Source organism: Falco cherrug, chromosome 5 (genome assembly GCF_023634085.1).
Source record: "Falco cherrug isolate bFalChe1 chromosome 5, bFalChe1.pri, whole genome shotgun sequence".
Classification (NCBI taxonomy): Eukaryota; Metazoa; Chordata; class Aves; order Falconiformes; family Falconidae; genus Falco; species Falco cherrug.
Window position 1 is genome coordinate 37,558,678 of NC_073701.1, and position 24,744 is coordinate 37,583,421.

The following is a 24,744-nucleotide window of genomic DNA, read 5'->3' on the forward strand; positions in this document are numbered from 1 at the left end:
TTGCTTTGCATAAGTAAATCCGCCGCCGCGAGGCGGAGCCACGCCAGGGGCCCGTGCAAATCCACCCGGCAACAGACTAAAAATAAACCGAGCGCCGCAGGGCGTCAGCGAGCCGGGCGCGGGCGAGACGCACTTACAGGCCCGCCCCCTCCCGCGGAACGTGCGTCCGCGCCGCTGCAGCTGCCGGCGCGGCGCCGGGAAACGGTCACTCTGCAAACACGAGGAACGAAGGGGCGCCCAAGCTTCCTGCTTTGTGCCAGCGGCAGAGGCATTATGTGCGGGTACGGCACACTGAACTCTCACGGGTCTTTGGTGTGTGTTTTTTTTGGTTTGTTTTTGTTTTTTTTTAAAATAGAAAAAATATTCTTAAGTAATTCCCTTTTCAAATCTAAATATTAACTATTATAATCTGCACATCTTTCAGTCTCACCTTCATTTCAAAGTGAGCTGGAGCAGAAACAATTTTTCTTGATCTGTCTGGTATCCCATGTCAGTTTGGTGAGGTGAAAATTGACTCACCCGCAACTGATGTCATTGAATTGTCATCACATGTGGACTCAAACACAGGAAGTTACAGACTTCTTGGCTTCCGAGTTACCCCTTGCTAAAGGTGCGTCACCAGAGACACACCCATGTAACTGGTGTGCTCAAACTGGGGGGGGGGGGAGGGGAATGCATGTAAACTGAACCAATAAAAGAAGCTCTGTAAACAGATCAGACATCTTGAGAATAAAACCTACATACAAAATGGGGTAAGTACAGCACACCATTTCAGAGTTATTATGTAAATACATGTTCTATTATGAATAACTACAGCAGTGATTTACATGTACAGTATTTTACCATTTTCAACCTACAAAACAGATACTGCCTACACAAGTTTGGTTTTCAGTACTACTGAACTGACAGCATAAACTCTTCTGACTGCAGCAGAAGCAAATAAAGAGGTTTTCAGGCTTTTTTGTTGACCACATCTGCCCCCAGGTTTCCATTTCATGGAACGGGTCAAAGGCAAGTGGAAAGCCAACACAGCAAGATGGGTGACAGCAGCACCCAGTGCAACATGGGACATATATGGCTGCCTAATCCAGGACTTCAGCAGCAGGAAAAGCACCATCTGATATGTAAAGTATACATAAGCACCTCTGGTATGTAAAAATGTGTTTTCTACAAAGCTGTCACAACTAAATAAGGTGAATGGAAGAAAAGTGGCCAACACTGATGGTCACAGAGTGACCACTGACAATGGCTGATAGCTTCTGAATGACTTGACAAAACAATCACAAAAATTAACAAGAAATCCCAATAGGAAGGTTAAAGTGAAGGAAGCCAAAAGTCATCATAGCATAGATGATTCTTCAACTTCAGCATGCTTCGGACAAGTTCTGCAGACACAGATTGGCAGACTTCAATTCTTTGCTAAACTGACCAAAGAACAGGAAACAGAAAGCCAACAATCGCCAAGATGGTTTCTTTATGTAGTTCCAATCAAGGACATAAATGTTAAGAACAACAGAACTAGTTCTGAAGGGTGTTTTGATGACAGAAAGTAGCCAGAAATGGTACTGATTCTTGCTGTATTCTTCCTTTCTAGAACCTTCAACATACTCCCTCCCTTTTCTCACTATACTTGCTGCATAGTCAGATGACTTAATGATTTCGCTATACTCCATTTACCCAAGTTGTTTTGAGACCAAATGCAAGATCTTAAGATTTGTTACCATGTGAGAGACTATTTTCTCTTTGGTATCTTCTTGCCACACTTAAAATTCAATGCAAGTAGGTAAAGATTTTGAAATAATGTCACATTAGTTGTATGTGGCACAGTTGTATTTATCTGCATCAGCAGCACCTTAAACAAGCAGCAAAGCATGAGATGCCCTATTGATTTCTGAGGTGCTGACGTATACCTAATGCTAATATACTCATGTCAACTCAGTTATACACTCCAAGACAAAGATATCTGAATAGAAGTAAAGGAGGACCAGAGGAATGTTCTGAAAGTAATCACTCACTTGATGGGAAAATGTCCTTGGCTTTTTAGATTTTTTTAAGTTTATTCTTCCTATCAATGTTTTTGAGTGAACATTAAGAACAAAATTGCGTTCACTCCACATAAAGTATGTTATTACATTACACAGTATGCAGTCACGTTTGCATATGAAGGATGAAATAAAGCAAGAATATGAAGCAAGCACTGGCATGTGAATTCAGGTTAGGGACCTCAGTCATGTTGAAGCTAACCTTTTAGTTTACCCCAGCAAATACAAAACAACCCAGCAAGTAAAATAAATCTCAGCCCAGATGAGTTGTCTGATGCTGTTAACCATGAAGCTGCTTTTAACAGTTAAGCCAGCACAAGATGGGGCAGAAGGAGGAACAGAGAACAGCTTCAAGACTAGTGTGTGGCATACCAGTCTTTCAATATCAACTTGTATTACCTGTACAACTACAGCACTGAGCTATGTTTGGTAGGATCGGTGCTTTATTAAACTCAGCTCCTTGAACTGGCTGACAAAACAATCACAGGAACATCAGGGCTGCTGCACGAGAACGTGCAACAGAACAGCCCTGGTTTTTCTGGGTGTGAATGTATGTCAAGGGCTTGCTGTAATGGATGGGAGACCCAGAGGTTGACAAAGCACTACAGATGTCCCATAAAGTCAGCTTCATCTGGTTATTCAGGCTTTTTAGGGACAGGGCAAGGAAGCTGTTCCCATAATGAAAAAAGTATTTCATATCTTCAAGTGTATGTCTTTATTATTTTTAAATGCTCATAACTACTACTCTGAAAAAAGCAATAGGTGCAATAATTAGGTAATTATTTCTCAAAAGCTTCCAAAATAAAGTAAAGCAGCAGATTAAAGATCTAATTTAACCTCTGGTTTTGAGCTGTGCTAGATTATACAGTGGTGGAAGGACTTCAAAACACACACTGCTTTTGGACAGAGTATTAAGAAATGGAGACAAAAATCGCCCTCTGCTCTGTGGACAATACCAAGCTCTTAATGTGCAACTTTATTTAAATATTTCCAGGCTTATATGCTCAATTACAGATAACAAATGTTGAATATACTCAGTATTATGAATTCAATACCATGTGTATTAGTACAGAAAATACATAAATCCATACTAGCCCATCCCTTTAAAAACATTTCAATGAACATCCTGCAGTATGTGTAAATCTCTATTAAAAAAAGGGGAAAAAATATTTGTGCTGGCTCATATAAATATATATAGACACTAAGCTTTTTGCCAACTGACTTTATTACCATGAAGTATGTTATTAGTCAACATTACTTTGGTGCTTTAAACTGGATGACCAACTTTATTCCATAATATTTTTCAAGATTTTCTGGTCACATAAAGCCAGAGTTACATGCATTTGAGCTGTAGAAATTTTCTGTGGAAATTCTCTACTCACATATCTATTTGAATTCCCCATTAATTTAGTGACCTGGTATCTATTTTAAACATACCAGGAAAATGAATTAAGAAAGAGTATATTTATAACCTACAGCTGGTTTGGATGGCTCTACTTAATATTCAGTTATCCCAAACAAACACAAAGTGAGTATTGCATCAACTAAAAAGGTCACACTGCTGAGAAAATTCCCTGTCTAGTGTGCCAGAGTATCCTTAAGGGATATAACTATTGAAGCTTGAAATGACTTAGCCTAAAACCAATTACATCTTACATAAACATGATTTGCAAAATTCACGTGTCTGCATTTGACAATCAAAGAGAATAGTCATTTGTGACAAGGACCAACAGGGAGAAGTAACCCCTTAAGGTGTCACAGATTATCTCAATACTCAAATTTCTGATCTTTAGCAGAGGTTGACAGCATTAAAGTGTGTGTTGGCCCCCCCCAGTCATTTTTGCTACAAAGACAGAAAACCGATTTAAAAAAAACCCAACAATTTGAGAAACAGTATTAGGAAAAAACCCCACAGAATAAAACTCCCCAAACACTAGCTCTGCTTGGCATATACCAAACAATTGGAGTTTTTGCTTATCTAAACATCTTCACTAAGTATTAAAGCCAGCTTACAGGTAATAATTTGTGTTTTTTCATTACATAGTACAGTATGACTCCACAGTACATACCAATAATAAATTTACCTTCCTGTGCAGCTTATCAGCATGTAGTATCTTGGGATTAAAATAACTTCTGTGTATTTTCAAATTATCTTGGACGTTACACACTCTAGAACAACAATGAAACTAACCTAAGCATACTATAATATAGTTGTACTAAGTTGCCAAAAGTCATGTATAAACACAGTAGGAATTCAAATTTGATGCAGCTTTCGTGTCTCAGGAGAGCTGACCATTCAGAGACCCATCTAACCATCTGGGGACACAAGCTTCAAACAATAGCACATAAAAGTAGAGAAGTTTGGAGCACAGCACTTCAAATACACCTACTGGCAAACCAGTTTGGATTAGATGAGTCTCTTCTTTGACTGGTTACCTGCAGTCACACCTGTCTTCAACCCAAGTATCAAATATTGATCTTGAACAAGGCATGCATAAATTCTGTCACATAATACTAAAATAATTTTCAATAAATATTGTAGATATGATCATTCTGATCTCAACTGATTGCATTCACTCCTTGAATCCCTAAAGAAGAATTTCAGACACTGAAGTACCAAATCTGAAACCAGGTACAGACAATAAGTTATGCATGAATTCAACAGTAATGCCTTTAAACAGATAAATTTTAATGCATACAAAAAGCCAGTAAAATTTCCCTCCAAAACCAATTGTAAACAAAGCTGTTTTACCCTGTTTATTTTTTCTGTCCTTGCACACACTTCCTTGAGAACACCAGTATTTCCTAGACTTAGCTGCCAGAGAAAGAAAAACACTTAGTTCATGCAGGGGAAGTAAAAACATGGTGGAGGGGAGACACAGATATGGACAGGACAGAAAGAGACAGATGGGAGATAGGAATCTGAATTCCAACTGCATTATGAAAAAAATTCTGACCAGAGTGAGCCAGCAGTTAAATTAACTTTTATTATGCTTGATACTTTCTGACTCCTCTGCTAAACAAAGACCTGGGTTATTTCTCTACTGCTTGCATACATTTTGCACTTACTTCACTGATGGAGAACTGAGCCATAGAGAAGGCATGCTAACTGGCCTACTCAAGATCTGATGAAAAGCCTAGAAATAAACCCAACCAACCAAGCACAACAGTAAGAACCCGCACACAATGTGCGATTCTCAAGTCTCTCCTACCTTCATAACATTTATGCTTTGTCTTGATCAAAAATAACAGTAAAACACGAGCAAACTAGTTACTTGCCAAACTGACTCTGTTTGTAATGGCAGGTCTTGCATGAGGTTAGATTATTCTAAAGGAAACTGGTATTATCTGAAGAAATAAGTAGTGACTCCAAAAGATGCAATGTAAGCATTTACACTTCTATTCTCTGGTATTGTCCAGAACAAAAAGGCAAGATGGAAAAGCTTTATTTCTGTTGATACCATTGCAGACCACCTTCAAAAAGTGGTTATGAGTAAGAAAAAATAACAAGCAGGCAGAAAAAACATATATACACAGAAAATCAGGAATTCTTTTCTACATATTTTCACATTAAAAAAATAACAAACAAAAGTATGAAAATAGGAGATTTTTCCAGTTCTGCATAACTTGCTTTCTTTTCTTTCCTGATAGAACTCCAAAGCCTGTATTGACAAAAGTATGTCCTCTGACTTTTCTGAAGTTATACATGTGCCAGTTGATGAGCCAGCTGCTACTAAACAGAAGTGACTGTCTAAAAGCCCTACCTGTACCTCAGTAGGAACACTGACTTGATTCCTTCTACTTCTATCCAATCAACAATTCTCATACAGCTTGTAGAAGCCAACTTTACAGTTTTGATACCTTTAAAGTTTGGCTGAAATCAGTTGGTGCGTAACAACAACAAAATCATATAAAGGAAGAACTTGTGTCTCAATACAAGATAATTATTATTTATTTATTTTTTTTTTTTTTACAGGGAGAGTAATGATTCACTGGAACAGCCTCCCCAGGTGTGTGGTAAAATCCCCGTCGCTGGAGGTTTTCAAGATGGGATTGGACAGGGTGTTAGGTATCGCATCTAGGCTTCCCTACCAGATGATCTTTTGAGATGACTTCCAGCCTGGGCTATTCTATGAACTTTGCCTTAGGACTGATTTTGTGACCAAAAGATCAGCATTAGCTGCTAGGCATTAAAAAACCCTCTAAAATGGGACCTTTAGAAGATGGACAGATGACTAGTCCACCAGTCCTCTGCAGGAATGCTACATCTTCAGTAAGAGAGACGCAGCTGCAGAATTAAGAAGATACCTTTCAAGCTACACAATCTTCTACTAGTAAGCTAAACCATTTTAAAAGTTCTACTCGGATTATGTTATATGCATACACACATATATATTTTATATACTCCATATATTTGTATTTATATAGATATATATGGTTGGAGCAAATGTGATCAGTTGGCTTATAATAGAAAGTCTAGAAGATGGTAATTAGGTTGTGAACTTAAGGATCTAGTTTTATTTACATAGGGTTTTAAATGTAATTATTGTATATGGAAGCTTAAAACCAATATGCAGTCAGTATGAGATCACACTGAAATAGGCAGCAGTGAACTTATCTTTAGCCAGCTTCCTCCCTGGAAAAAAAACCTCAGGTTGTTTAGCACCTCTGGTCAGATACACAAAAAACTGATAAACTGAAGACTCTGCTTCCGAAATGTAATTTCTAATTTATAGGATATAACACAAGACTTCTATCAGACCTGAGAGCTGAATTCCAAGTACCCGATTTCCATTTCTTTAGTCAACCAATATGATTAGAGCTTCATTTAGCATCTTCTTCTAGAATTCATTTTTTGACTGTGTACTGTTGTGACATGGTGAGATAAAATAAGCCATTCATTCAGTAAATGCTGTTGATAAAAATATAGAGAAATATACTTGAAGACATTTCAAGGAATACCAAGTTTAACAGGATCTTACAAAATTCTACAAGATGCAAGTAGACAAAGACAGTGTTTTTAATATTTGAGGGTGAAGCAGAAGTGATGAAGAGAGGGTATGCAGCAGAATTTGTTTTTATTTAGGAATACCCTACATAAAAATGTAGCTAAACAGGATGTCAAATAAACACTACTATGAATGTCATTGTTTTAAGGGCAAGGTACACTGCAAGGCTTAAAAGATCCCATTTGTTGTGGTTCAGCCCCAGCCAGGAACTTAAGTACCATGCAGTTGCTTGCTCACTGCTCTCCTGCTGCACCACCACCCCTCCCCCATGAGACAGGGAGGAGAACAGGAAGAAAGGTAGAACCTGTGGGTTGTGGTAAGAACAGTTTAATAATTAAAATAATAATGAAAAAGGAGAAAATAGAGAGAGAGGAATAAAACCCAAGAAAAATAAGTGATGCACAGTACAACTGCAGACCACCTGCTGACCAATACCCAGCCAGTCCCAGAGCAGCGATCCGTGTCTCTCCGCCAACTCCTCCCAATTTTTACAGAGCATGATGTTCCATGGTATGGTCTAGCCCTTTGGGTATCAGGTCAGCTGTCCTGGCTGTGCTCCCTCCCAGCTTATTGTGCACCTGCTCACCAACAGAGCATGGGAAACTGAGAAGTCCTTGACTTACAGTAAGCACTGCTTAGCAACAACTAGAACATCCGTATGCTATCAAAGTTATTCTCAAGCTCAACCCAAAACCAGCAATGTACCAGCTACTAAGAAGAAAATTAATTCTAAGCCAAAACCAGGACACCATTCTGCAAAGGGAAGGAGGGTATTTTCACAAGTCCAGACTAGAAGATACTGAGCAACTGACACAGACTTCAAAGTGCCTGTCAAAAACAGCACTTCTTTGCGTGTTTTTTGGTTGTTTTGTTGTTGTTTTTTTAAAAATTCAAAGAACTGAAGCAAAAAAAAAATCAGGATGAACTGGAAGTGCAACGTAATGCAATGAATTTTTGATTCAGATCCTCACCCCTACAAAACTTGATCAAAATGAGTACTGTTAACATTTCTGCAAATTTAGACTGTACTTTCACATATAGGTTTCAACCTTCACATTCCATTTACTCATATTAATCTTCCACCTGCAAAATTTCATTTCCGAATAATGTTCAAAACAGTTCACAAGCTGCCTAAGTAAGAAATTCTATTTCAAAATATGTTTGCACTAGGAAATCTTTAAGTGAAGGGAGAGATAAAGTGAAGCTGCTGCCGGTAGGGTTTGCTGAACTTCTAAGACCACACAATACAGTTGAATAGATACGCAGCAGGGAGTGTTGCAAGGGTCACAGAGGATACTACAGCTGATGCAACAGGAAAAAAAGGTATTGAAAGCAATTTATCCTTCGATACAGTTAATATTTTTTTCTCCCAGTTCTGCTACAATAGCCTATGTACAAGTAATCCAGTATAATCCTGCCTCGAATTCTGAAGGACAAGTCAAGGAACAGAAATACTAGAGTTTACTGCTAAGATATTACAAAACATAATACCAACATACTTTATACAGAGTGTTGTTTACCACTAGGAAATCATCAATTTGCAAAATCGCATTTATTGCCACATTGTTGTTTCCCATCCCTGACAAAGGCAGTTTGAAGATTCACCGGAATGAGGAAGAAGTTACTACTGAATTTCATGAGGAAAACCAGCTTTTTTAGAAATCCTTCTTCACAATCAACTTTACAGCAGCACTGCTGCTGTAAACACTCACTGTATTCACCTGTGGCCACCAGAGACTACCACAGTTGCTAAGCAACATCTCTGAGCTTCATCTCAATTTTGACATTTGCCATTTGGGAATATTCACCAGAACCTAACAGTCTTTTAATAACCCCATCTCATTCTTCTCCTTTTCTAAAGATCTGTAATGTCCTGATTATGTAACATCAGATACCAAGTGAAAAAACGAAGTTTTCACAACCGTTTTATGAAATGCAATTGAATTGGTTTTTCAGGCACCGGTGAGTGCTTTTTATTTATGTACAGGAATCTGCCTATGCAATTCTGTTTTGGTGATCCTCTCCCATACAGACTTTTCCCCCAAGTCTGCACATTAGGGAGTCAAAAAAAATCAAAGGCAGAGCAAAAGGGGGGAGGTGGGGGGGAAGCAGCAGAAAGAGGGAAAACCCTCTTGTCTGCTATGCTTTTGTAAATATCCATGTGTATCTACTGCAGATAAAATATCTTAGAATATTTTCATGTGGCAAGAAAGTTATAATAGTGCTACAGAAACCCCACTCAGTTTCAGCAACTGTCTTTCCTTTTCTGATTTCTAGTTTCTCCACTATAAGGTAAGCAAGAACATAAATTAGAGCCTTACACAGTAACAACAATAATAAAAAAATTCAAACCCCAGAGCACTTAGCATATTATCTACATTTATTCTATTTATAGAATACATATAGTCCATAAATGAGACTGAACCCTCTCAATCAAAGAATATCACACATGAACCTATACATGTTCTCCTATCTTATAAAAAAAAAAAAAAAAAGACCAATCCAAATAATCTTCAGTGACTCTACCAACATGCAGATATCAAGCAGCAGATTCCACAGTGGCAGAAAAAGAAAAGAGACTGCAAAAATCCATGCAGTCAGTGTATTTCTGCGGATAATACTGCTATGAGGTAACTGCTCCTTGAGAGACTGTCCACACAGATTGTCATCTAACCCAGAGAGGCTTCTTACTGAACAATGCCTTACAGCACAGCATCCTATGCCCCGTACGGTTATTATGCACACTTTGAATACAGTAATGGTATTCAGAGGCAATAAGTTTTCCAGAATTCTAGCAGAATAAGCACTACCATTGCTATGCAACACCATTTCAAATAGTTTATAGTCAATATTCATACAGATTCCCGTTCTCACAAACTCTCTCCTGACCTTATTAAGCAGCATTTAAGCATTAAGTATTCCACAGATTGTCTTGTAGTAACGGTTCTGTTACGTGAACTATATGCCATGACATTTCCCTTTAGGTTCAGTAAGGATTGAAGAGGAGAGAATGAAGTTCTAATAATTAGGTGTAGGCTTTTGGGATGAGAACTGTACATAGCTGTATTTTTATGAAATACTAAATTAAGTGGAATCATGCATGCACTTTAGGCTCATCAAATCACAGCCTTAAACTGATCAGGGGAAAAAAGCAACTGCTTAGTTAACCATTTGAAATAGATGACAAATCTAACTAATGTTACACAGATGTCTCAAGGATGCAGAGTAAAAAAAATTTAGACAAAAGTGATCCAGCTATTGCACTTCCTCAACTTGCAATACAAATCTTAATAAAGTCAACTACAGAGTTTTGTATCATGCTATCAAGTTGGAAGTCATAGAACATTTCAAAGCAGTATCAGATTGACAAAGGCAACACTGCAGAGAAAGAGGGTTTCAATTTTTATTTCTTATATAATTAAGTCTAGTTCAGGACTTACAGTAGAACCTTCTGGTGGATACTGCCAGACCACATCAACCAGACAGACACTGCGAATGAAGTGGTTAATTTGTCTGTACAGAAACTGCATGACCAATTTTAAGTTTATTGCAGCCTTTGTTTTGTTTTGGGATCTTCTGTGTTGAGAGGCATACATGAACTGTAGTCTTCAAGGAAAGCGATGGTTCAGAGACACTTCTGGATAACCTCCCAGAAATACCAGTCAGAGAACACTACCTTGCTTCATGATCCAGATATAATGGCTTTCTGAAAGAAGGACTTGGTTCTTCTCTTTCCATGAATATATAAACCCCACTGCTGTTATGCTGTCACTACCTGAGCTCTCTCACAGGAAGGCAGGATTGCCTGGCAGATCAGTTAGAGGACCTTATTTCCCAGAACATTATTAAGCATCTTCAGGGAAAAAGAAATCCCATGATTTTAAAGATGATATAGCTACATTGCCCATCTCTAGCTGGAAGTGTCCTTCTCAAACGCCTTGATAAGGGTAAAGGATGGCTAATGTTACATGTGTTATTTTTTCACCCATTTGACAAGAAAGGGTTTGATGGGATGCTTGCAGCTGACATTTTAAAGTCTCTAGTCTAGATAAAATCCACTCTAAAATTTTTTTTTGCATGGAGGTACTTCTGTGGAGGACTTCTGAAATCCGGCATATTGCTTCATTCAGCTGCATGAGTAAGTCCAGCAAATTAAGTATACTTTTGGCATTATCTCTTTATTAAAAAGCTTTCCTTCAGTTAGTCATTTTTTCTTGCAAATTCATGTTGACACAGGTCCCTTTGAAGACTGGATTTCTGTGATCATTAAACCATAAAGATCATTAAAATTATTCAGCGGAAGCTGGTTACTTACAAGGCTTATGTCACTTGAATTAACCTTGCAATCACCAGCCTCTACAAACAAGGTGCTCTAGCTACCAAGTAGCTTGCATTTATCATTTTCTGTTGCAGGATGATCAAATGTCAACAGTCACACCTGTAGCAAAAGTAGTACTAGGATTCTGAAGTGTTTTCTGTGAATTACAGCTTACTTTTAATATTACAAAAGAACGTGGACTTTTAAATATAAGAAAATGAAATTAAAATCTATAGTCTGAAGGCATCTCTTCTCTATGACCAAGAAAGAATCCATCTTTGTGTTTCCTCAATTTCTTAGACAAAGGTCCTTGAAGAAGAAAGTAGAAAAATGTTGTACGTAAAATGTCCTCTCAAACACAGCAGGCTGCAGGTTTTCTTGGGCTTGGATTCTTACAGGATACAAATGAAAAAAACAAAACAAAACAAAAAAGAGAAGACTGCAGTGATCTTCCACCTGAAAAATGAAGGCCTCTGCCTTTTAGAGTAAGATACAGGCCTCAAATGAGATCAGCTTAAGATCAGCTTAGACTTCCAGAAGTATTTCTATGTCTTGAGTTAAAAGGCTTTTGACTAACGACACCAATGAGGCTTGCAATTATGCAGGACGCACAAGAAACATGCTCAAAGGCACTCCTGGCTTTAAACTTCACACCTAGGACGATGGGTTTTAAGGTTTTTCCCTGTGGAATTATTTTCAAAGACAGCTATGAGTCTCAGTTTGCAGTCACTGAACACCATCAACTGTGCATGGTAGCTGGCAGTGAACTTGGGGACAGAAGTAGCCGGCCAGCAACGTTTTGTTGATGCTGACTGGGAAGATCATAGATACTAGCCTAGTGAACCAGAGAAATACATCTAGAAATACAGTCCTCCTAGGACCATTGCTTCCTCCTGCTCAGAAAGGGCAGGTCTAGAGACACCTCCAATACCAGTGTTGCATTCCTAAGTGGAAAAGATGGAAGTAAACAAAAGCAAACCACATTTCTTCTAGTAATGATGTAATTGTTTTGCTTGCTAGTGCAAATCTTAAAAAATAAAGAAAACAAGACAACATTATGAAATCACAAAGCATTGACAGTTTGCATAAAAGATCAAACTAGCGTTCACAGTAGTATACAATACCAAAAAAAGAAGCTGCAAGTTTAGCTTAATTGATACATTATTTGACAATGATTTTACCATTACAAATCTACCATCTACAAATATTTTGATCCTGGACCTAAAAAACAATGGCCAGGCTACAGTGATACTGCCAGCAAGTTCAGTAGTGGTTAATACCTGGTCTATAAAAGACTTCTCCAAACTGCTGTCTGAAGAGCTCAAAATAGCTCTACAAAAAACATCCTTAATCTTACCATTGTAGGAGTGAGAAAAGCAGCTGATGAAGCAACAATCCAGGAGCACTATCATTCCAAACACAGAAGTACATGTAGAATTTATACAGCTGTTTTAGACTGCTTGCCTTCCCAAACTCCATAGAAAATTATACAGAGAAAAATGTATCTGCACAGAGTCACTCTGATCACCTACAATAAACTTCATTTTTCTTGTCTACAGTGCTTCCCAAATGCCACCCAGAGTTGGATGCCAGAAGTATACAGTATGAATTATACTCAGGAGTACCTCTCTACTGACAAATGGTATAAAAACTTCAAAGGAAAGCTGTCTTAAATTTTGACCATTTAAGTTCAGTTGTAATAGCTCAACCTCCACAAAGGTTCTACTCTGAAACCTTTAAGAACAAAAGTAATACCTTGAGTATAGCTCCTCCAGAGGCCGACTTTCGCCTGATGAACCAGCAAGCCACAATGCTTGTTTGCTTGTTTCCTGTAAATAAAGGCCTGCAGTTTCACCTTATCCTAAAAAAAAATCAAAGGCTAAATTTCTCTTTGAATGACTGAAGACATCAGTATACAGCCTTTCTTCACGAGCTGGCACATAACATAGCTGAGCTGTTTCCTGATCATTTTGCAGACCAACTCCAGACTCTCCTGATGATTCTGTATATATGACCATCTCTCTCCAACTTTGTATTTGTGATGACAAAACTATCTTACTTACCAAAAGGTGACTATTAACCAGGTCATATTAATTTGTCACTTTGGGACCTTCTTGGGGAAGAATTTTGCTAAATAATAGAACACTGAGGAGTGGGTAGCAGAAGATTGAACTGGATAACCTCCCAAGAATCCTTCTAATCAGTTTTCTTTGGAAGCTGTTACTAGCTTCTTTAAAATCTTGTACAGTGAAAAACTGTCTGCACAAGAAACTATTGATCCTTGAAAGGTCATTTAAAAAAAAACCTATTTGGTTTGAGTGGACAACTTTCCCGGTAAGTTCTGTTTTCTCCCTTGAAAATAATACACATTTCTGTGAAGTCTTCTGTGAGTACTGAAGACAGTATGCCAGGATAGTGGATAGACACCCCTCACCCCCATTTATGAGAAAACTGTTAATGGAACACTCTATACCTGTGACATTTTGATTCCAAAAAACCCCTTCAAAAATAAGCCATCCAAAAGGATGACATTAAGATGTTAATTAACAAGACAGCAAACCTAAAATGCTCACAGTACTCTTCCTCAAAGGCAAGACCTCACAGGTATGATAATGGCAATGAACTAGTGTAAAATTGAATTGACTATAAATACAGAATCTGAGGATTCCTTTCTGGCATCAAGCCTAGATTAATGGTTAAATTTCCCCCCACCTTTTAGCAGATGCTGGATTACTTATTTATGCTAGTATGCTAAGTCCAAAAAATGAAGTGATTATAATACTAAATGTGGCTACAATAGTGTAAATCACAGATAACCCTTGAAATAATGAAAAATACCAGTTTTTTTATTCTGTTTATGAGGTAGCTTGGCAATAGGTCTTTTTTCTGCATCAGCACATACATTTTGTGGAGGGATAAATAATCTTACTTTGAATTAAAGAGTATAATTATAATACATATCAGTCTTTCATTTTTGCCTGGAAGAAGCCTTCATCCCAAATGTGAAGTTTTTTTATTCTAAAAAAGAATGATACTGAATGAGGACTCTACCACCAACTGGATGAGTAGAATGCTTTTCCACTTTTGCAGATATATCCTTATCAACACTGTTTTGTTTTTTTTTTAATACTGAATAGTTTGATAAGGATGACACACTCTGCCCTGCCAAGTACCTTTCTCTCTGGAACTGGATCAGAACTGGAGGTAGACTTTGATGGACAGTGTTAGGATATTCTCTCCAAGATGCTAACAGAGAGAAACAGAGTCCGCTTAGCATGTTTTAGCAAAATCCTCATGACAGTGACAGAAAACTGCTTCTTTTGCTGTTTATCTCATTGAGTTTGTCAATCAGACTTTGGTGGATTTTCTCACTCTCTATCACAGAGTAGTTGAAGAAGGGGACAATCCTTTTTCTATCCTTTTTGCTGGGTGTCCTGTTTTGGCTTGGATAGAGTTAATTTTCTTCTTAGTAGGTGGTACAGTGCTGTGTTTTGGATTGAGTATGAGACTAATATTGATAACACACTGATGTTTTAGTTAGAATAAGCATTACTTGGCAAACAAGTCAAGGACTTTTCAGTTTCCCATGCTCTGCCAAAAAGGAGATGCACAAGAAGCCAGGAGGGAGCACAGCCAGGACAGCTATCCCGAACTACCCAATGGGTTATTCCATACTAAAGAACATCATGCTCAATATATAAACTGGGGGAGAGTTGGCCAGGAGGGGCCAATCGCTGCTCAGGGACTGGTTGGGCATTGGTCAGCAGGTGGTGAGCAACTGTTCTGTGTATCATTTGGTTATATTTTTTCCCCTCGCTTTATTTCAATTATTAAATTGTTCTGATCTCAACCCATGAGTTTTACCTTTTTCCTCTTCCACTCCCCATCCGACCAGGTGGGGGGGTGTGTTGTAGAGAGGGGGAGTGAGCAAGCCGCTGCATGGTACTTAGTCGCTGGCTGGGGTTAAATCGCAACACTGGGGCTGCGTATTTTTTGCTTCATAGCAAGATCCAAATTTAGTCCTTCCCAGTTCTTTTTATCATGTAGAGCAGAATTTGAGATAGGAGTTCTCTGATGACAGGACTCTGGGTTTATTCTTTCAAGCGCTCTTTTTAACTTGAAGACTTACGCATGTTCAAAATACTGACTTCACAAGGGGCTCCTAGACACCTCTGCTTTGTTCAGTGGAGATCCTTTGTCAGAGTCGGAGTGTGTTCAGCCTATGACCAGAGTACCAGACTCTAAACCATGAGATCCAAAACTAGCCGTCAGAGTTCTTTCTCAAATGGGATGCAATGGGACTGACATTGCTGGCATGACACAGCTCTGGTTCACTTTAAACCTGCACAAAGATGATGAAGGTTAATAGGAAGAGTAAGCAATGAGCTTTACAGCCTCTTACTCTGCCGCAGAATCCTGTTGATCAGCGCCTTAATGAGAAATTAGCTTCAGAAGAGCCGAGTAACTATTTAATTCTGTTCAAGTTCTTCCATCTTTCTACTCTTATTCAGGCAAGGAAGAGTTGTTTCTCTCTTAAGCAGAGGAGGTTTACAACAGAGGGTCTACCAGCACTTCTTGGAAGACCTTCCTCAAAAAGGTTGAAAAAAATTCTGCTTGTTAGAACCCTTTAGAGGACCTGAGACTTCAACAACAGAAAAGAAGAATCATCTACGTGCTCAAATTTAAGAATAGACAAAATCTAGTTTGCTTCTCTGATTGCGGCTTTCTTCATGTTCTACAAAGTATTTGAGTAAGCTAAGGAAATGAAGACAGACCTAAGGCAAGAAGCATTTCAACAGAAGTCAAGACTTGGAAATACAAGAGTGTTTATTCAGTCAGACAAAATGACAGTGTGAGAAAGAACCACCTCACATTACCACCACAACTTCCACACATTTATAGGTCTTTCTCACTGTAATTCTACATGGACACAGCTTTCTGCAAAGCCAACATAAAAATACTACTTTCCAAATTCATGAAGAGAGATTAGACTCCAACCCCCTCCAAACCAAAAGCTAAACTTCAACACACAAAAATTATCTAATGCCCTTGGAAACCAAGAATTCATTTTTCTGTCCCATAAAATATGATCCCTTCCCCGAAACCACTGAAAATTCTGTTCTACAGTTACCACACGTATTTACAGGATTGTTGACACTGAAGTAAAGGATCAATGCATGTTCTTGCAGTGACAAATCCTACACCCATATTCCTCAGCCCTTCATTTCCACCCACATGTTATTTCTACTATGGTGACAGAACAGTTTGTAAAACTGTCGTGGTTTAACCCCAGCTGGTAACTAGGTACCACGCAACCGCTTGCTCACCCACCCCTCACCCAGAGGGATGGGGAGAATTGGGAAAGGAATGTAAAACTCAGTGGTTGATATAAGAACAATTTAATAGGTAAAGCAAAAGCCATGCATACAAGTAAAGCAAAACAAGGAATTCATTCACTACTTTCCATCGGCAGGCAGATGCTCGGCCATCTCCAGGAAAGCAGCGCTCCATCACACCTAACAGTTACTTGGCAAGACAAATGCCCTAACCTCAAACGTCCTCTTCCTTATTCTTCCCCCAGCTTATATATACTCTGTATGACATACCATGGTATGGAACACCTCTTTGGCTGGTTCAGATCAGCTGACCTGGCTGTGTCCCCTCCCGCCTTCTCACTGGCAAGGCCTAAGAAAACTAAAACCTCCTTGACTTAGTACAAACACTACCTAGCACACTGATGTTTTCAGCTGTTGCTATCAGCACTGTTCTTACACCAAATCCACAGCACTGCACTAGCTACTAATAACAACATTAACTCTGTCCCAGCCAAAACCAGAAAAAAAACCACAGCAGTGAGCTACTGAACCAGCTTCCCCCCAGTAGCCTTTCATACCAGTTTTCTGATCCAGTTTCTTGCTGTGCCAACATCATGAATAGAATAGCAAAGGCTAGGAAGAAACAGCTAGAACTAGGAAGTTACAAGGGCTCCTTAAGCAATGTTGGTTTCATAGCTTAGATTATTTCCAGCTAATTTTCTGTCTACTCAAGCCACAACTATGTGTGTGTGGTATGGGCCTACCTATGTGTGAAGTTCCTTAAGCTAGGCTGTCTAGATGCATTTTCCATCATGTATGCCCACATACTCAAAACTGAACTCAGTTTCTGTGTCCTTGTGCACCCCCTTCTCCATGCTCAACAACAAATAATTTAAAAATAACCTCATGCTTTTGGCTCATCAGGGCAATTTTACTGCCACGAATGTGTCTGAGCTGTTCAATATTAGGAGGTATTTAATGATAAACCAAAACTAGCAAAAAATTTGTCTTGAAGTGTCACTGCAAACCAGAAAAATTCAGAAAGCTGCACAAAAATCTGTGCAACTAAACAACAGTGAATACACAAGCTGTCCCAAGCTAAGCCATCCTAGATCTATCAGTGACCTCTGTCTTCCTTTAAGACTGCTAGGAAGTCAAAAAATTAAGCCAGAGATGGTGAAAAATCTGCATCTGAACAAATTTCACTTATTGATAAAACTATTCTAAATGGTTATAGATTTATATTTGAAGAAGTCCACAGTCACCTCGCTTCACCAATGGACTACTTTCAGAACATTATGTGGGGAGGTTCTGAAAAGAATCATGTTCTACTCATCACAGTATCTTCTTTAGACATTTTGATATTTAACCTAATTCCAAACAGCTGCCCTGAAAAAAATATTTAGTGAGAGACATACTCCAGAAAATGGATCCAGCTTCTACTGAACAGAGAGGCTACGACCATCCTTAACTGATTCACCTTTGCACGCTTTGGAACAATCCAATATTCAACTTGGATGTTCTTGGGTAGATGCAATGTTTGTGGGTTTTTTTGTAATGAAAACCAACCATTGAAAAAACATCCATGAAGTTTTGGTTCAGCACAAATAAAAATTAAGACTCAAACAAATATATGTACAGATGCCTCAGCACTTGAAACTAATTGCTCAAAAAAAAAAAAAAATCAAGGGAAACATTGCAAATAAGGTTAAGTACTGTGACCAAGAAGAAAAAAAACTTAGAATAATTCTTTAGAGATCCTAGTCAGTGAAAACACAACTTGAACTACATATATGCCTGCCATAACTTGTAGAGGGATTTTTAAAGACATATGTTACCATTGTCTGGGTTGGACAACCCAGGCCTGTTAGTTGAAGCTGCAGAGCAGCTTCAAATTGTCCTGGGAACAAGCAGTGGGAGAAAGAAAACAAGCTATGCACAAACAAGAAGCCAGGTGCAGAGCAAGTCCTGGGAACCGCAAAATCAACATGCTCTCATCGGCACACTCTAAGGCGCCTGCAGCATGCTCACCAGTCGGTGACACGGACCCCACGTGGCCTAGAGACTTTTATCCAATCACCTGTGTGTAAAGTCTGGTGAGCGGTCAGTTTAAGTTATAAATATGACCTGTTTGTTTAATAAAGTGAGCACAGCATGTAGCCATATTGGTGTGATTGTCTTGACTTGGCCGACTCTTCACAGGGGACCCTCTTCAATAACTCTCCCTCCCCCACTCCTCAAACTAACAGCCACACAAAAAAAGACTTCATCTAAAGATCTGGACTCAAGCTAAGCTATTAGGGCAGAGTTTACATCTCTACTACACCATCACAAATAGAGGAGAGGAAATAGATCAATTAAATACACAAAAGCAATTCAACACCATGTAGAAAAGAACTGCTCTTCTATAGGCTGACAAATAACATGGCAGTTACGTATTTTTTTTAAAACAATGTGGATAACAACTTGCTGTGGCTTGCCAAGTAATTTGAGAAAAATAGAAAAATTATGATGGATAAGATTATCACAGCAGCACACCAAATATTTCATCTTGGAATGTCCACTGTTATTTTTCTGTCCATTGTATTGCCAAAAGCTTCCCAATATCTAAGCTAAAAGTACAAGGCAGAAGTACCAGCAAGCTGGTCTGCCTTTGAAAAAGCAGCATGGTGCTTGTGCTGCTCCTGTGATAAAGCAATGAACCCAAACCAGCTGTCTGCTATAAAAAAAAATATCTCCTGCACTGTCTGAGGACAGCAAGGACAGGCCTTGCCTCTGGCATTGTCCAGAAAATGTGTTCATCTGCACAGTAACAGGAAAAAACTTCCTATACCTATCAGAATTACCTTGAGGTAAGAAAATCTGTTTGAAGGCTTGAAAGAGACAGGTGTATGTCTTGGTAACGCATGTCTGCCCCTCCAGTTCTGGTTGAGGATGGTGCCATTGAAAATTACAAAATGGGACAAGACAAGCTGAAGCAGGTTCTCTCTCATGTGGGAAGGGCAGTTTCTTTGCGACTGAAGCAGTATCTCATAATCCCCACCACATATTCACTTGAGAGTGATGCATGCCCTTTGTCTGACCATCCTAAAAGATATCCTTGAACGTAACTCTGAAGAACATCTGAAACATGTTTTAAGGTGGGTATTAAGACACTATATGGGTGTGATCCATTTCTCTGCCTCAAAGTCACATGGGCAGTGGAATAGTCAGAATATTGCATATAGAACACCTAAGGAAGTAACAGTCTCCCATGCCAAGAATCAAATCCTAAAAAACAACAGAACATTTAACATGGAAGATTATTCTAGAAAAGGAACTATTTTGTTTATAAGGCTTCCTTCACTTCTAAAAGTTACACTTCCCAGAAAGATAATCAATAAACAGACTAGGCATAGAGGCAGTCTCAAAAATTAAGTCAAAATACGCAGACTCTTGCATGATCATCTTGTTCTGGAAAACTGTTCTCTGCTTTTGAAGGTGTGGCTTTTTCAGCTTCTCTATTCAAGACTTCTTCAAATTTGGTGTTCCACAGGAAGGGCTTTAATTTCTTATGAAGATCCATAATACTACTAAGTCCATAATCTTCCAGGTTACCCTGGCAGTGAAGGTGGTATGAAGCAGATAGTGTGCATACTGAATTCAGCTCTGAGTGGAATCAGATACATTATCATCATCTGTCAAGTCAGGGAGAATGTGCAAAGATTTACATTATTTCCCAGCTACAGTGAAGGCCAAAGGCCTGGAGCTTCCAAAGTCTCCATATGCCAAACTTGAGCAAAACATGAGCAAAACGTCACTACCAAAGATCTACCCGTCTGTAAAAGCAGAGAGGCACTGAAAGAAAAAAAAATGAGCGAACAAAAGAAAAATCTCTGGGACTATAACGTAGTAGCAACAAACTCTCTACGCCTTGCTAGTCAATGTAGTTTCAGTGCAAAGTCTGCCTGTTTGCTGCAGGACAACACATACATGTCCCTATGGATGCAATATGACTTTGGACAAAACAAAACAATAAAATAAAATCACCAAATGACTGTTCCTCACAAACATATAAAATTGCAGAGGGGGTGGGGACAACCCAAAAGTAACACTTTGGGATTACCCTAATAGTTGTTTTGTACCCACAGTGCATGTATGTTTGTTTGTGTGTGTATGCATATGTACAACGACAAACCATGGAGGAGGATGTGTAGTTTCCCTCAGTACAAGGTAGTATGACCTGGAGAATAAAGCACCAGACTGGTGCTGATGATGAGCATGTTTCCATTTCAGTTCCACTACTGATCAATAGTTTAGCCTCATCAAATCAGAATTATCGCCTGCCTCAGTTTTTTATTGACTGTAAAGTGAGATAGAGATGAGTTTTTTTTCTGTAAACTTTACTGCCAGAAGTCAGGAATCATGACAGAGTCATGTAGAAGAGTCTCATCTCTTGGATTTTCTTAGGAAAAAAGCTTCAGCTAGTCAGCAGGTACAAGCAGAAGACTCAGTAACAAATGTAAGTAAATACAAAAGCAAATAAATTTATTTTGAATACAGCTTTTATCTAGCTTATGCTTTTATAGGAAGACAACATATTTCCAGTTCACAATGGATATGGAACATATATCATAATCTTAAAATCTACACCTCACAAAAATCATTACTTTTCAAGTAATATAAAGAATGACAGAAAGATTGCTCATATCTGAAAATACACATTATGCAATATTGGAACAAAACTACACGAAATGCTTTTCTTGTAAGAGTACATGGTATTATTTGAGGGAAAAGGTAAGGTTAGATGACTGTCAAATCCGGCATAATTTTCTGTGAAGCTTAACATTGACTCTGAATATCCTGGGTTTAATTCTTGATCCTAGGGCCATTGTAACACTGTGAAGGACGTATTTTACCAAGTAAGGGACTATCCTATTATTTAAGAACATTATTTAGACAGTGAATTCATTTTGAAAAGTTTTCATTAATAAATCCATTGCTTCTAAGGAAATTCCACAAGTTGCAAGTTCATTCCAAATGCCACTGTTTGTGTAGTCTTTTTTCATAAGGATGTTTAAATAAACATGACCAAACCCCCAAATAACCAAAGCAAAAAGATCTCTTTCAGTGCTTCAGCATTTTTGCTGAGGATCAGAATGCTGCTCCTTTGAAAATAGTTTCTAGAAAACATCAATCACCAAAAATTTTAGACAGTGCTTCTAGAATCCATTTCCTATATCAAATCATTCAAATTTATGAGAGCACAGAACAGAGAAAGTAGTGTATCTTGACGGGGAAAAACAGAACTACTTGTGCTCCATTACCCAAACACATGCATCTTAGTTTAAGCGAAGTATAATGTTGCATTTCACCTGAAGAGTTCTGAAGTGCTCAGTCCTTCCAACTTTTAAGGAAAACAGGATGCAGAGATGGAGATTATAGTAAACTGGTAAATTTAAAAGTTCAGGAACACAAAGGATGAGACTCAGTAGCCTAACAACAGGCAACTAGTGCTGGTTTTGATGCTCAAGAATCTGCATGAAGCTAGCAGACGTAACACAGGAACTAGAGATGCCAGTGCCCTCCTGGAATCACAGCTGAGATGCAGAAATACATTCTAGAGCACCTAAAACGGCTTTACATGACTATGCCTGTGAAGTGAATCCTACCCTTGAAAACTAACTGATGCCAAATTACAGAAGTGTAGGGAACTCACAGCAAATGCCTGCTTGCTTTCTCCAAGTTCCCAGCAAATGGTTTGACTGCAGTAGAGAAAGTCTCTTGGGGACTATCTAAGCCATGTAATAAAGCTAATATTTTGTGGTATACTTTTAAGTGACCCAAACCCCTAAAATGTCATTTTCTTCATATGTTTAATACATGGAAAGCAAAGTCCAATTCAGAATTATCCCTGTGCTTCATCAAAGGGCAGAGATTACATGGGCTGTACTAGTTTGGCAACAGTTACAAGTGAATGAAAGTTTCACATTGTACATAAAGGAAGGCTCATTTAAACCTCTGAAAAGGACTGGGATGAAAAGCTATTCAGCAGATCAGTATCATCAGCCTGGCCCAGTTTTACAGGGCAACAACTTGGACTCTCACATGCAAAGTTCATATTATATGAATGAAAAACACCACCACTACAGTTTTGTTCCATCTAATTTCTACAATGATAGCTCAGAAGAGCCAAGAAAAAGATTTTGCATTAAAATCTTTAAGGTGTCAAAGTCCCCTATCTTTCTGAAACAGAATTAAAGGATTTTCATTACATTTCTACTAAAAATTGAAAACAAATTACCTCTTGACCTTGAGAAACCACTCATCTGGAATACTTTACTTTCAATGATATATTTTTAATTGTGTAACACTTCTAAGCTGGTGATTGTTCTCTCCCCCCACCCCCCCAAAAAAAGTGATTTGATGCACTGTAATAAAAGTGATTCATAAAATAAAACACCTGCTTGATAAGCAGCTTGTTTTCTGCTACCTCTTTTCATCTTTTGTAAAATACATGACATTGTCATGTTCTGAGAACATATAACAATCTACCTGTGAATCTTACATAGGAATCCAGCTATAAGTTATTCTCAACTTGGAAATGCTTTATATCAAAGCCATCTCTATTCCTTAGAACTTAAAGCATATTGCAAATCAGGAAGCAATTCTTTGAGCAAGCTATATAGCTTAGAAAATGTCTGCTTAGTTTGTTGTCCACAGAAATGTTCTTGTACCCACAACAATTTACCCACATGCAAAAGTTTAGTGAAATCTCTTGACATTATATGCAGACCACAATACATATGCATGTATGTGTTTGACTGACTAGTCATATAGCACAGCACAATGCGAAAGAGGTCTGACAAGTAGATGCTGCCATTTAAAGCATTTGGCCTTTCATGTTAAGGATACCCTGTAATTTTAGGATTACATCTTGTTGTGTTTTTGGGTAGCCCTAGTATGCTTATGCTAAAGTTTCAAAGCACTAGGCTCCACATCTTAACATACTAGTATTGTGGGTTCAGGTTCATAGTATTGACTCGGGTTCACAGTGCTCACTGACCTCGGTACCCGTGCAGGCACTCTGTATGGACCAGCCTTCTTGAGCATCATGACAGTTGTGTTGGACACCCAAATAATTTCTCAAACAATTACAAGCTGTTTTTTTTTTATTCAGAACCAACTGCAGCTATAAGTTTGAGCACAGGTACTAACATGTTTGGTTTTGTTTGTTTTTTTAAGAAGTCAAGGAATGCTGAGAATTTCCATCTTGTTTTCAAAGTGCACAATTCTCAAACAGAGCGCTGCTGCCAACAGTATAAGCCTTCCCAAAGGATGCAGAAGCTAAAGCAGTATTACAGCAATCCTTCAACGTGTGACGAAAAAGATCCTAGTAACATTTTTCAAACTACTACATATGCTGCATTGGAACAGAACTGTTAATTACCCAGCTGGTTGTGGTGGGTTTTTTTTCTCTCTCCCCTCCATTTTACCATAACTAGAGTACTGATCACCAAAGTACTTCCATCCTCCTCTAAGAAAAATCAGCAGCAAACAGGGACTAATAAGTCAGGGATACATGCTGCTTTCATTAAAGACAAACCAAACGAAAAGACTGCGTTAAAGAGATTAAAAACTGGTCAGATTTTGCATACAAGCAAACAGCATTGTAGCTATTAAGGGATAAATAATGTTAGCTTTTCCCAGCTCATGTATTAGCCAGTGTTTTATCAGGTTTGTATTCATTGAAGTACTTTCATTATTCTGCAGGCTGCTGTTCCATGAAAGAATGCTAGTTCTTTCTGAGAAACAATCAGTTCTCTGTAGACTATGGAAGCAAAGCCTTCCCGCTAGAGGAAGCTCACTTCCCATTCTAAGTTAGAAATAACGAACAGCATGTCCAAACCAACTGATAACCTGCATCATCTACTTTAAGGGGCACTAATGTTTTAACATTTTAACTGTGACAGTTGGTATGATTGCTGGATTTTCTGTGCCAAATGAACAGTCATGGACTTGGTTTTCCAATGCCTCTCCTCCCTTATTGAGTTGAGTGATCATTTCCTAGCCTGGAGAAT

The 24,744-nt window shown here is 38.5% G+C and overlaps 1 protein-coding gene and 1 long non-coding RNA gene across 10 annotated transcripts in view; one reads left to right on the forward strand and one right to left on the reverse strand.

Moving 5' to 3' along the window:
* The window catches only part of ATF7IP (activating transcription factor 7 interacting protein), a 114,025-nt gene that overhangs the window by 64,346 nt on the left and 24,935 nt on the right, over positions 1 to 24,744 (reverse strand). The window lies entirely within an intron of this gene.
* LOC114016415 (uncharacterized) lies at positions 91 to 23,388 on the forward strand. 2 transcript variants are annotated; one of them, XR_008732575.1, is made up of 3 exons: positions 91 to 281; positions 985 to 1,148; positions 6,019 to 23,388. It is a non-coding gene; the product is annotated as an uncharacterized LOC114016415 (long non-coding RNA). The 2 variants fall into 2 exon arrangements; XR_008732574.1 differs by lacking the exon at positions 91 to 281 and adding an exon at positions 372 to 752.